The sequence below is a fragment of the Sitophilus oryzae genome, unplaced genomic scaffold, assembly GCF_002938485.1.
Source record: "Sitophilus oryzae breed Bouriz unplaced genomic scaffold, Soryzae_2.0 scaffold_0_pilon_pilon, whole genome shotgun sequence".
Classification (NCBI taxonomy): domain Eukaryota; kingdom Metazoa; phylum Arthropoda; class Insecta; order Coleoptera; family Curculionidae; genus Sitophilus; species Sitophilus oryzae.
Window position 1 is genome coordinate 1 of NW_022145616.1, and position 12,990 is coordinate 12,990.

Here is a 12,990-nt window from a genome sequence, read left to right on the forward strand (position 1 = left end):
ATATATGAACTTACATCAAAATGATCTTCACAACAATAAATCGTAAAAATAGAGGATAATTTAACGTTTTTCTTTTTATCTCTTCTCATGGCCTTGGACCATTTTTTTGTTTTCGCTCATCCATTACTATTTATAAATATCACTAATTACTAATTATGTATTAATTAACACAAAACTGTGTAAAATAAACACGCGTCTGGCTCCACTCAACCAGAAGAACGGCGGGTGACGTCACAGCGGCAAGGCGCGGTAGAGAGCGTTTGCCCGGCCATTTAAATTAACAATATTTAATTATTTTATATTAGAGGCATTTCTTAACCGATATCAACGATTTATTTTTGTTCATTTTGTAATTATATGAACTATTTTTTAAAACCATTATTTAAAAATATGCATTTTCCTCATTACACTTTATACTTTTTAGTTTACGATCATTTACAATGTCTAACAAACACAATTAAAATTAATAGAATATCCTAGCAACAGCTTCCAATAGTCAGTTCATAGAGAAAGCCCAATATTTAGCTATAATATATAAATAATAATATATAATAATAAAATAATAAACTTTTAATGTATAACCAAATTTTGTCTTGACGGATGATAATCAAAGGCCAAAATGACATTCGTCGCAAATTTTGTATTTGCTGATTGCTAATTGAAAGTATAATTACTGAAAAAGTTAAATGTTTGTTAACTTTTTCCACTAATTGAAAATGCCTACCACTAATTTTGCCGTTCTGAATGCAAATGACAGGAACAAACTTCTACGCTAATTGACACCACTAATTTCGAGGTTATGAATGAAGCTATAGTTTGGATGAATCTTGAGCACAGTCGAGTTTGAGTGACAGACAGTAAATTTTGAGCACAGTTTAATTACTTTATAAATATTAGAAATGTATATTTGGAAATATTATTAATCAGGAAGTAACAAATATGTCAACTCCATATAAAAGTACATTTTGCCTTTTAAATTTATAAAAATACGTAGAACTTCTTATCTACTAATAATTTTGATAAAAAAAACATTTTTTTTTGGACCAAACCTTGTGAGATACCTTAATATAACCTTTGAAACCTATATTTTTAATACACTTATTCAATAATAAATTTAGAAGACATTGGCACAAATTAACTATAACAGATGCGAAAGAATACCGAATTCCGCGTTCAGGTTTCGGTGACCTTCAGAAAGAGTTCATAGACAATCATATATATATATATATATATATATAAATATAATATACTTGATACGATCCAAGTGGCGTCCAAATAAGACGTGCGCAGCGTCCAAATATATTTCATCCAAGTACACTTTGACCGTGTTAACTAAGCTCTTTATCTTTATACTTACATCATGAACTCCATTTGGTATAGGACTGGCAAACTTCAAATTCGCCAAACTTCCATAACTTCGACTTCGGTGTTCTTGCCTGATAGAGTAAGAGAATGCCCTTTCATTAAGGTGGCCTTTTTTCCTATAAATGAAATTATGTAATATGAATATCAATAATATTTTGTTAGAATTATAAACCTACCTATATATTCCTGTGTTGAATGGACTTTCATCATCTCTTATTAAATTTGGATCATCAAGTCCGTTCATACTTTGGGCTAATTTTTTATTTAGTTTGCTTTGCTTTTCCACAGATCTTTCTCTACTTCTTCGTTGTTTACCTAAAATCAATAACATTGTTGCTAAATAATTGTAATTTACGGATAAGATGCTGATGAATCAGTTACTAAAATAACGGAATTGCTAATGGGGAAAATTGTTTACGATCGATTGTTGATCGATTGATCAACACAACGATTTGTTTCTCAGTCTTGAGTGAACACCGCCTACAAGACTGACTGCAGTAATTTTTAATCATATTCTTGCTGGTATTTTAATTTGTAGCTTTTTCCTGGGCCGTATTATAAGTTTTCCTAATTCGGAGGTAGATTTTTGCAAGTAGCATTTAAATGCCCATTCTGAATAAAACAAAATTCTAGGCGAAAGCACAACTTTAATTAACGCCTATTCAAAAAGTCTAATACAACTTTTATACAAAATTATCTGGGAGATAATATTTAACCTTTCAAAATTTACAAGGGATTTCCTATGCCCCGTGTTCTCACACGGTATACAGGGTGTTTCAAAATGTGCCATCTCTCGTGGGAGAGCAGAACAAAGAGAAGGGGTGTAAGAACTATTCCTCACGTAAAAATAAGATTTATTTTTCATATCAACATAGGTCAGATTCTGCTTTGTTTCGTAGCTACAGGGTGTTAAAGTCTTAATAATCTTTGGATTTATTATAACTTTCTTCCAAGTACTTTTAGTAATTCGTGTATTTCGATAGTAAATCGAAAAAATATTAAGATTTCAACACCATGTAGCTACGAAACAAAAAGCAGAATCGGACCTATGTTGATATGAAAATAAATCTTATTTTTACGTAAGGAATCTCCTCACGAGAGATGATACATGCTTTTAAAACACCCTATATATTTTATACTAACCTTGACTTTCCATTGTAGCATAATGTTGCATCAGGTAAGCTTCGTGGGGAAAGTTGACTGGTTGGTAGCTAGCTACAGGACTAGAGCGCTCGATTACTGGGCATATAAATCGGTTCCTCCATGGGCACTTGTTTGTGTTTCTTCTTCGATTTGGTTAAAGTTGAAGGCGCGGGTGCTGGTATGATTACTGGTCCTATTGGTACCATGGGAGGTGGTATAGGTCTCGCTGGTATCAGCATCTTGCCTTTCGGCCTATGAGAAAAGGTATTTCCTAAAAGAAAAGACAATAACAATGAATAACTTTTCTGTAAATAAAATTGATCGTGGATCGCATATTCAAATCTAGAAAGGTATTGAAATATATGTATAGAAACATATATGAAGCGGAACCAAATTCAAGCCAAAATTAACGCGGTACTGACCAAACCAGTAAAGGTAGGCCGTGGTATCCGACAAGGTTTAGTTAGGTTAGGTTAGGAACCCTCTTCTTTTCAACATCATTATGAACGAAATAATAGGAAATGTACGTTTACTGAAGGGATACAGTATGGGCGACCAGGAAATTACTATTCTGTGCTATGCCGACGACGCCGTATTGGTAGCTGAAAATGAGGACGATCTACAGCTTATTACATCGATTTAACTGCACTGCCAAATCACTTAATATGATAATATCGACCCAGAAAACTAAATGCATGACGACAATAAAAAGTACCACTAAGATGCAAACTGGAAGTCGAGGGCAATGCTATCCATCAAGAGATGAAGTTTAAGTATCTAGGCTCAGGATATGGTGATGTAGAAGCGGAGGTGCGAGAACGGACAACGAAGGCAACCAGGAATAGCAGGATGCCTGAATGACACGATATGGCGAAATAAAAACATTGAGGTGGAAACTAAAGCGAGAATTTACAAAGCAACGGTACGACCAATAATGACATACACTGCAGAAACTCGACCTGATACAGCGACAACTAAACAACTACTAGAGACAACCGAAATGAGAGTATTACGCAGAATAGCTGGAAAGACGCTTCTGGACAAGGAGAGAAATGAAAGCATAAGAAGAGCATGCAAGGTAAAAATGTAAATGAGTGTACTCCTAGCAGAAAGGAAGAATGGAACAGAGCATATTAGCAGAATGGACAACAGAAGGATAGTGAGAGTTGCACGCGACAAATCACCGCTAGATCGCAGAAGCTTAGGACGTCCACAAAAACGATGGAACGACAACTTGTGAGACTGACCCTTTGTCTGACCGGTAGAGAAGACGAAACCAAACAGGCGATTCGTTTACTATGAAGAAGGAAGAAGAAGAAGACGAATGTATAGAAAATACTTGAATTTAAACAAAAAAATATAAAAGTATAAAGAAGAGATGACAACAAGTGTCAAATCGAATGGTTTGAATCTTTTCAGATCATTTCAGTAAATGTACGAGCTAAATTTAAACATACTGAGATGAGATGGAGATACATTTTCTAGTGCTTTTTACTTTAACCAAAAAAAAATTGTTTTTAAGAAACACGAGAAAACTTCTTGTAATAATAAGGCACAATTTTATAGACATTATTTATAACAAAGTGGTAGTTTACCATGATGTTTGAAAAACTTTGGATTTGGTAAGGTTCCTTGGTACGGTCCTGGCGGTGGTCCCACGATATATACAGGTTGAGGAGGGCCAGGGGGCATGCTCATTTCCCTTAAATCTCTTGGCATGCTATGTCTTGGTTTCATTAAGGTTCCTGAGACGCTACTAGCCTAAAGAACAGATAATAGAGTTTATAAATTGATCAACAAAACCAAAGTTTCAGCTATAATATGAGTTTTAAATAAATTCAATTACTTCTACTGCTTATTTATTTTTAGCTTCATTTTTTCTTTAATTTAGTTAAAACATCAAGTTTAATATTACTAATATACAAATTAATATACCCTGCTGGTGAGGCAAACTATGCAGTCTGGATTTTAATGCCTGTGACAGAGAATAAAATATAAATAACCGGTTGACAGACAGAGAGACAAAATCGAAAACGACATACAGTGTTGCCGGTTTTTTACATTTAATAGGAAAAATGTGTGTAGAAAAATATAAGCTATTTTAAAAACTTTCATGTATACTACTGAAATGAAGATAATATACCTAAGCAATATACAGACCGACCACCGTAGTAGTACATAGGCAGAACCGGACGAATTAGCGTATACCCGTCCGCCGGATAAAAAGCAGACGAAAAAATGCGATAAAATAGAAATAGGTAGTATATGTGATAAGAATGTTTCATAATTTGTATTTATTCGTGTTTTAATAGCCAAAACGAATACATAGATTCTCGCGACAGTTCTCGTGTAAAATTTATTTTTTAAGTAAAATAATGGATGTTTACGAAGTTTGTGAGAAAATTCAAATTGTAAAATGGTATTTCCAAAATAGGTCTTATCGGGATATACAAATAATTTTTCCACAAACTTTTGTGAACAGGGCAATTCTATCTTTACCTACTATATCAAGAGTTATTAATAATTTTGAAACACATGGGTGCGTGTCCCCACAAAAACACAAGAAGCCTGATGTGTTGATTAATGAAGAACAGGAGTTAAAGCAAGTGTTTAACCGTTTAATTAGTAGATATGGAACTATTTTATGGCCCGCTAGATTACCAGATCTTTCTCCCAATGATTTCTTTTTGTGGGGTTATGTAAAACCCAAAGTGTATGGTCATAATAGGGCTAATAATCTGGATGAGCTTCAAGTAAAAATACGAGAGGCTTTCCAAACTATTAGCCCTAATATGTTAGCCAATGCCAGACGGGGATTTTACGACCGCCTAGGCTTCTCTCTAGCACAAGAAGGTGGTCTTTTTCAACACTTGTTATAACTTTTTTTTTATTTAGTGTAATATTTTTGTTTTTTTTGGGTTTAGAGCATTTATTTATTTTTAGTTTTGGCTTGTAAACACACTCAAATAATAAAGATTTAAGTATTTTTATTTTAAATGTTACCTTAAGTGAAGGTAAACACTTAAAATGAAAATAATAAATACTCGGGACTCCTCGCGTCGTATTCCTAGTCTGTCACGATCGACCCGTCCAAGCACAACTGCAACTACATACTGTCTGACTAGCCGACTAGCCGGCAGTGAATCTCGAGTACAAACACAAATTGGGTAAACGTAAATTCGTCCGGCAACTTGCTATGTTACTAGTAGCCTGGTCTTCTCTGTATAATCTATTACAGCTGTAGTAAAATGAGTAAATAAGAGTGAAAAATAAAGTTTCAACCCTAGATGCAAGATTTTTCGTAAACGTTTAGTTGCGCGGTTTGAAATTTTGATGCAAAATCCGGCAATACCGCATAGAAGAAATGTATTGACCCAATGCTTATCTCTTTTTAATACATTGTTTGATTTTCCACTGAGCTGTCTACATCACTGTCTTACACGTTAAAATCCAGACTGCACAGTTTCGATGACCAAATCGGTACCTCTATCTGTAATCCAAATGTTTACTATCCTATCCACTGCGCCACTAATATTATAAAATTGTATATCGATACGTTTATGATCGTAAATTTCTAAACTAAATATGAAGCATGTCTTTTTGGTATCAAAATAAGTTCATTGGACAAAATTTACATTTACAAAATATACAAGAGTGGTTCATTTATTCGTTAGATTTATCAGCATCAAACTTTAAAAAATTAAACACATTTTTTTAAGATGTTATAAAAACCCTTATTTCGATTTGAATGGGATTTGGTGTGCTGTGTTTTGCTACCGGATTTTTCCTCTTTTTTTCTTGTAAATTTAATCTTCTACCTATGGTGTCATATTATCAAGATGTTGTGTTTTATAATTTAAATTTAAACACAAATTTCGTGTATAAAAAAAACGCATATCAGCAGATTTCTTATCTAAATATCTATAAGCAGTTTAAGAGTGAGTAATTAAATAGTTATTAATATCTTACTTTTCCATTCATAATAGGATGGTACAAATCTTCCCTCGATCCTGCCAGTGACTTTGACAGACCTTTACTCTTCTTCTTCTTCTCTTTGATTGGTGGCGGAGGTACAGATACAGGTTGCGCGATTTGTCGAGGTCTAGAAGGCCGGCTTAACGTAGATGAAGGTGCGTATACGTCATAAATGCCGTCTAGATTGTCTTGACTACCTGCCCAAACCTACAAACAAGAAAGTCTTCAGAATTTATTTTGTGGATAACAAAAACTTCTACTAATTTTTTTTCAAACGTCAAAAAAGTATTAATTTTTGCGACGTGATTCGCAATATAAAAACGTTATTTTAACGCCTAGGCATAAAAGTTTACGCCTAAGCACAAAAGTACGAAAATATATTATTAACAAATTATTAAACTGATACAAACAAATTCAACGAGCGTAACCATAGTTTCTCGATTTATAATGACTTACAAAGTAATACTTTTAAATATTTTTATATAATTTGCAACGTTTGGAATTGTTTAAAAACTTATTTGTGACGTTTGACAAAAATAGCATGTTCTATTCGGAGTAAAAATTCGCCTGTAATGTCAAACGTACAGCCTCGCCATAAAAAGTGTCATTTTTACTCCTAATAAAACAATAATAACAAATAACACTAAATATCACCTTTTTAAACAGCTTTTATAATAGACCTGATCATCAAAGTTAGATTATCCATTTACACAATGTCTTCAAACAGGTTTACAATTTTTTTGGGCTGTGATTATTTTTAATGATAAAAACGTTCAAGATAAAATATTGGAGAATATTTAATGGGCATTAACGATTTAAGTACCCACCTTGTGGTTCTCGTCGCCATTGTATATGCTAATGTCATCTTTACCGTTGGTTATGGTGTTTATGGTCATGGTAGAACCGGACTGGGAACGACTCATCTTCCATTCTTCTATCTAAAAAACGTCGAAAATTGGTCAAATATGTTGAAATTTTTAAAATAGTCAAATTTTATGGTAAATATTTTAAATCGGTGATAATATAATATTATTTACAGCTGAGAGAAATAAAATAATTCACTAAAATATGTTTAACACTTTTTTATTTAATAATAAAATTTACCGGTAAGGAGATTATTCTCTAGTGAATTTAAACCTTAAAAATCTACGAATTTTTAATTGCACAGAAGATGATTCTGTTGAATAATAAAGAGAAAAGTTAGTTTACAGTAAGTTAAATACGAGTTTCAGAAGGGAAGATGAATAAAAAGTCTTACAGTTCGCCAGATACGAGGGTTGCCTTTCAAGTTTTTCAATCGCTTGATTCTTCACTTGTATTGGGCACGTCGCAATCATTCATTAGAGGATTGAAGAATTGTTAATGCCGAATGGTATACAACAATTTCTTTGCCAACGGTCTTCGATGAAATAAGGAAAAAGAACAAAAAAACGTCGCATCATTCTTCATCACGAGAATTCCAGCTAGCTCCCACAAAGCACGCCAAACAACTGAATATTTGAAGGAGAAAAACATCGAATTAATGTCTTATTGCCCGTATTCACCCGATTTATCGCCTAGTGACTTTTTCTTGTTCCCACTGTTAAACAAAAAATGCGCGGACAGCGGTTTTCACCACCTGAAAAAACTGTTGAAGACTTTCAAAACCATATTTCTACGATATCAGCTTCAGAGTGGAAAAAATGTTTCCATAATTATTGGTTTAAGCGTATGCAAAAATGTATATACCTTATAGTGATATGTCGGTATTGGAGTAACGCTATTTTGAAGCGGTATTTTTTTGTAACGTCGTGTCGCGCTCCACAACAAATCAGGTACCTGTTACTGAAGAACGACGACAATATTATAAATTACTTATAATTTGCAAATAAATTATTTATAATCGCTCTTGAAGTTAGCTCGAAAAGTAGTAACCGCATAGCGACGTGTTTAGCTCCAGCCGTCGCGATTTCGGCGGTCGCCAACAGTAGTAACTGGAACTGGTATGTACATAGCGTCGCGCGTGTTCGCTCCAGTCGTCGCGCTCCTGGAGGTGTAGTTCCGCCTGTTGTGAACAGAAGTAACTGGTCCCGGCTGTAACTGATTATCGACGGTCGACCTCGGCGGCGACGTACTTCGCTCCAGCCGTCGCGCTCCTAGAATCGTAGTTCCGTCTGTCGCAAACAGAAGTAACTGGTCTCTACTGTAACTGATTAACCACGCTCGACCTCGGCGGCGACGTACTTCGTTCCAGCAGTCGCTGGAGCGCTTCTATGGTTCCGGTTTTTCCTGTCGCGATTTGGTCGGTTACTATTGGCGTTGATGCTCCCGTCGCTACGTTACCTTTCGAAATAGCGATTTTTGGTATATACTAGGCATGGTATAAAATAGCGTTGTTTGAAAGATTAAACGCAAAAGCAAATAAAATAAAAATATTTTATTTGCTTTTATACATTTATATAAGTTTCTATTGACAAAAGCCAGTATCTGGGACGGTTTCTATAAAACCTAGTAAGGGTAATTCTCGATCTCGATTATCAGTTGTATCTAAGTTTATGGTACGAATGGTCGTAACAGCTAGTAGAATTGTAAGAACCTGACAACACTGGTTGAGAGACACTTTGGAAGTTGGAACCTCGGTTACAAAATCGCGGTATTTTTCTGGAACGGTCGTTATTGTAACGCGACTCATGTGGAACCGGTATTCCCATCACTAATACCTAAAGTGCGAATAGTTCAAAAGCAATAAATCACTTTGTTTCAAACTTGTTCGTTTCTGTTTTACTTTTTGTAAAAACTTAAAAGGCAACACTCGTAGAAGAGTCAAAAAGCTTTTTATTTTTATAATATCTGCCAATAATAATGGCATGGTTAGTATTATCATTGATAATGCTAACTTGGCTAGCATCATTAGAGGCTAACCATTAATTGAAGTTGGTCAAAGATTGCCTAGAGAAGCTGAGTAAATTAGGCAAAGAAAACAAAGTCCTCTTAGTCTGGGTGCCAGATTACAAAGAGATCGAAGGTAATGAAAAAGCAAACGATTTAATTAGAAAAGGAGCAAACACTCCCACTAGCTGGACCAGAACCGTTCTGCTTCCCAAGTGGAAACAACTTCATACAGAACTCAAGAACTTTGGAGGATTGCATCCGGAACCTGCAATGGGAATCCTTCAAAGGTCTAAGACACTCGAAGAAATTTCTCATCACTTACCTTAAGTAAGAACAATGTTCAATTGTTGATGCTAAGAAACAACTGCGAATGCAGATTCTGTGAGGAAAATGAGGAAACACTAGAACATCATAGAGTACGCCGAGACGACAACCATTCGTGTCATAAGCTTTGGTACCACTGATATAGGAGACGGAGAACTAACCTCTGTAAAACCGTCCCAGATACCAACTTTCGTCAAAGTTCTGAGACTGTAAGATGAGTTATAACTCATGAAAGGGGGGGGGGCAAAATATATCTGTAAGGTCGCTGTTATTAACCTTCCCTCCTCCGATAAAATCTACAATCTAAAATCTAATATAATCTATATTGTTTTTTTAATATTCTAGGAGATATGCTTCCGGAATTACAGATTTCTTATTATTTCTAGTAGATTTATTAAAGTATCTAATTTACGTTCATTAATACACAAAAAAGAAGCCAAAACTAGAACTATTTAAAATCCGGAAATAATGTAGATTTAACAATCTTCTCCTCCAGTATTAAAACCCAGGCTGCTTAAGTAAAGATTCAAGATTCTCATGAAAAATAGTCATTTGTTGGCTAGACTAGATAACTCCAAACACCAATTACCGGTTCTGAAACAATATTATTTTAAGACAGCTACGTGCGACCAAATTAAACAATACCGTGCTGGGTAGTTTGTTTTAACAATGAACAAACAGATGTCGAAAAGAACGCGAACACCAGTTATTATGACAGTTTACTAACCTTATCTTTGTTAGTCAGCCTTTCGGATGCCAGGGTGCCGTAAATACTTCCCGCCGTGTCAACTTGCTTCGCATAACTCGAATCGGCGTAGGCATGAAAACAACACCTAACCTAAAAAAAGAAATTAAAAATTTTTTTGTTTGTTAATGAGTCTGCCATTTTTATCCAATTTAGGGGTTGAGGCAAAGTTCTAAACAGCTGAATGCTTACATTGACTAAATTTGACTATCAACGTTCATTGAATCTGATTAAATTGGATGTGTTTTTTTTAATATTAATTTCTTTATATCTAAGTCAACTAATTAACTGTTTTGGGAAAAATTATTGGGACAAAATTAGTTATTTTTTATACGATGAAATCGCGAGTGAATTAATTTCGGGAGACGATAATGCAATTTTATCGTCGTGTATAAAACAATATTTTTTTCGTTAGCGAGTTACGTTTTAAAAAATATTCAGAAATTATTATCTCTAATTTGACAAATAAATAAAGCTGTCTCTTTAGTTTGTCAGTTTTGAGTCAATATTTTTTCATTCTCTTTCGTGTCTATTGCTGATTGAATTGGAGCCAGAAATGGCTCAAAACGAAATAAGTAAATTACCAACAGATATTCAAGCTGAGGGCGACAAGCGCCATATCAAACTACTTCCATTTAAATCCCAAATAACTTATGAAAAGACACAAAATTTTCAAAAATGGAAGCAATTAAAAAACGTGCGAGAGAAGATATAGGTTTCTAATCTATCACTCAGCATTAAAGATATCATTATGACTATTTTTTGTGAGAATCTTGAATCTTTACTTAAGCAGCCTGGGTTTTAATACTGGAGGAGAAGATTGTTAAATCTACATTATTTCCGGATTTTAAATAGTTCTAGTTTTGGCTTCTTTTTTGTGTATTAATGAACGTAAATTAGATACTTTAATAAATCTACTAGAAATAATAAGAAATCTGTAATTCCGGAAGCATATCTCCTAAAATATTAAAAACCAATATAGATTATATTAGATTTTAGATTGTAGATTTTATCGGAGGAGGGAAGGTTAATAACAGCGACCTTACAGATATATTTTGCCCCCCCCTCATGAGTTATAACTCATCTTACAGTCTCAGAACTTTGACGAAAGTTGGTATCTGGGACGGTTTTACAGAGTTAGTTCTCCGTCTCCCAGTGGTACCAAAGCTTATGACACAGATAGTTGTCGTCTCGGCGTACTCTATGATGTTCTAGTGTTTCCTCATTTTCCTCACAGAATCTGCATTCGCAGTTGTTTCTTAGCATCAACAATTGAACATTGTTCTTACTTGAGTAAAGTCAGAAACTTCTTCAGTGTCTTAGACCTTTGAAGGATTCCCATTGCAGGTTCCGGATGACAATCCTCAAAGTTCTTGAGTTCTGTATGAAGTTGTTTCCACTTGGGAAGCAGAACGGTTCTGGTCCAGCTAATTAAGTGTTTGCTCCTTTTCTAATTAAATCGTTTGCTTTTCATTACCTTCTATCTCTTTGTAATCTGGCACCCAGACTAAAGAGGACTTTGTTTTCTTTGCCTAATTTACTCAGCTTCTCTAGAGCAATCTTTGACCAACTTGAGTGATGGTTAGACTCTAATGGTGCTAGCTAAGTTAGCATTATCAATGATAATACTAACCATGTCATTATTATTGGCAGATATTATAAAAATAAAAGATTTTTGACTCTTCTACGAGTGTTGCCTTTTAAGTTTTTACAAAAGTAAAACAGAAACGAACAAGTTCGAAACAAAGTGTTTTATTGCTTTCGAAATATTCGCTCTTATGATCTATACATTTTTGGATACGCTGAAACCAACTCTAGAAACATTTTTCAACTCTGAAGCTTATATCGTAGAAACATTGTTTTGAAAGTCTTCAACGGCTTTTTCAGGTGGTGAAAACCGCTGTCCGCGCATTTTTTGTTTGACAGTGGGGAACAAGGAAAAGTCACTATAGGCAATATGACATTAATTCGATTTTTTTCTCCTTCAAATACTCAGTTGTTTGACGTGCTTTGTGGGAGCTAGCTGGAATTCTCGTGATGAAGAATGATGCGACGTTTTTGTTCTTTTCCTTATTTCATCGAAGACCGTTGGCAAAGAAATTGTTGTATACCATTCGGCATTAACAATTCTTCAATCCTCTAATGAATGATTGCGACGTGCCCAATACAAGTGAAGAATCAAGCGATTGAAAAACTTGAAAGGCAACCCTCGTATCTGGCGAACTGTAAGACTTTTTATTCATCTTCCCTTCTCAAACTCGTATGCAACACTGTAAACTAACTTTTCTCTTTATTATTCAACAGAATCATCTTCTGTGCAATTAAAAATTCGTAGATTTTTAAGGTTTAAATTCACTAGAGAATAATCTCCTTACCGGTAAATTTTATTATTAAATAAAAAGTGTTAAACATATTTTAGTGAATTATTTTATTTCTCTCAGCTGTAAATAATATTATATTATCACCGATTTAAAATATTTACCATAAAATTTGACTATTTTAAAATTTCAACATATTTTTTTTTTTTTTTTTTTTTTTTTAGATAGAAGAATGGAAGATGAGTCGTT

The 12,990-nt window shown here is 34.2% G+C and overlaps 1 pseudogene; it reads right to left on the minus strand.

Moving 5' to 3' along the window:
* Positions 1 to 1,357: 1,357 nt before the first annotated feature.
* On the minus strand, positions 1,358 to 12,335 carry LOC115874044 (annotated as a pseudogene).
* Between the last annotated feature and the right edge of the window lie 655 nt (positions 12,336 to 12,990).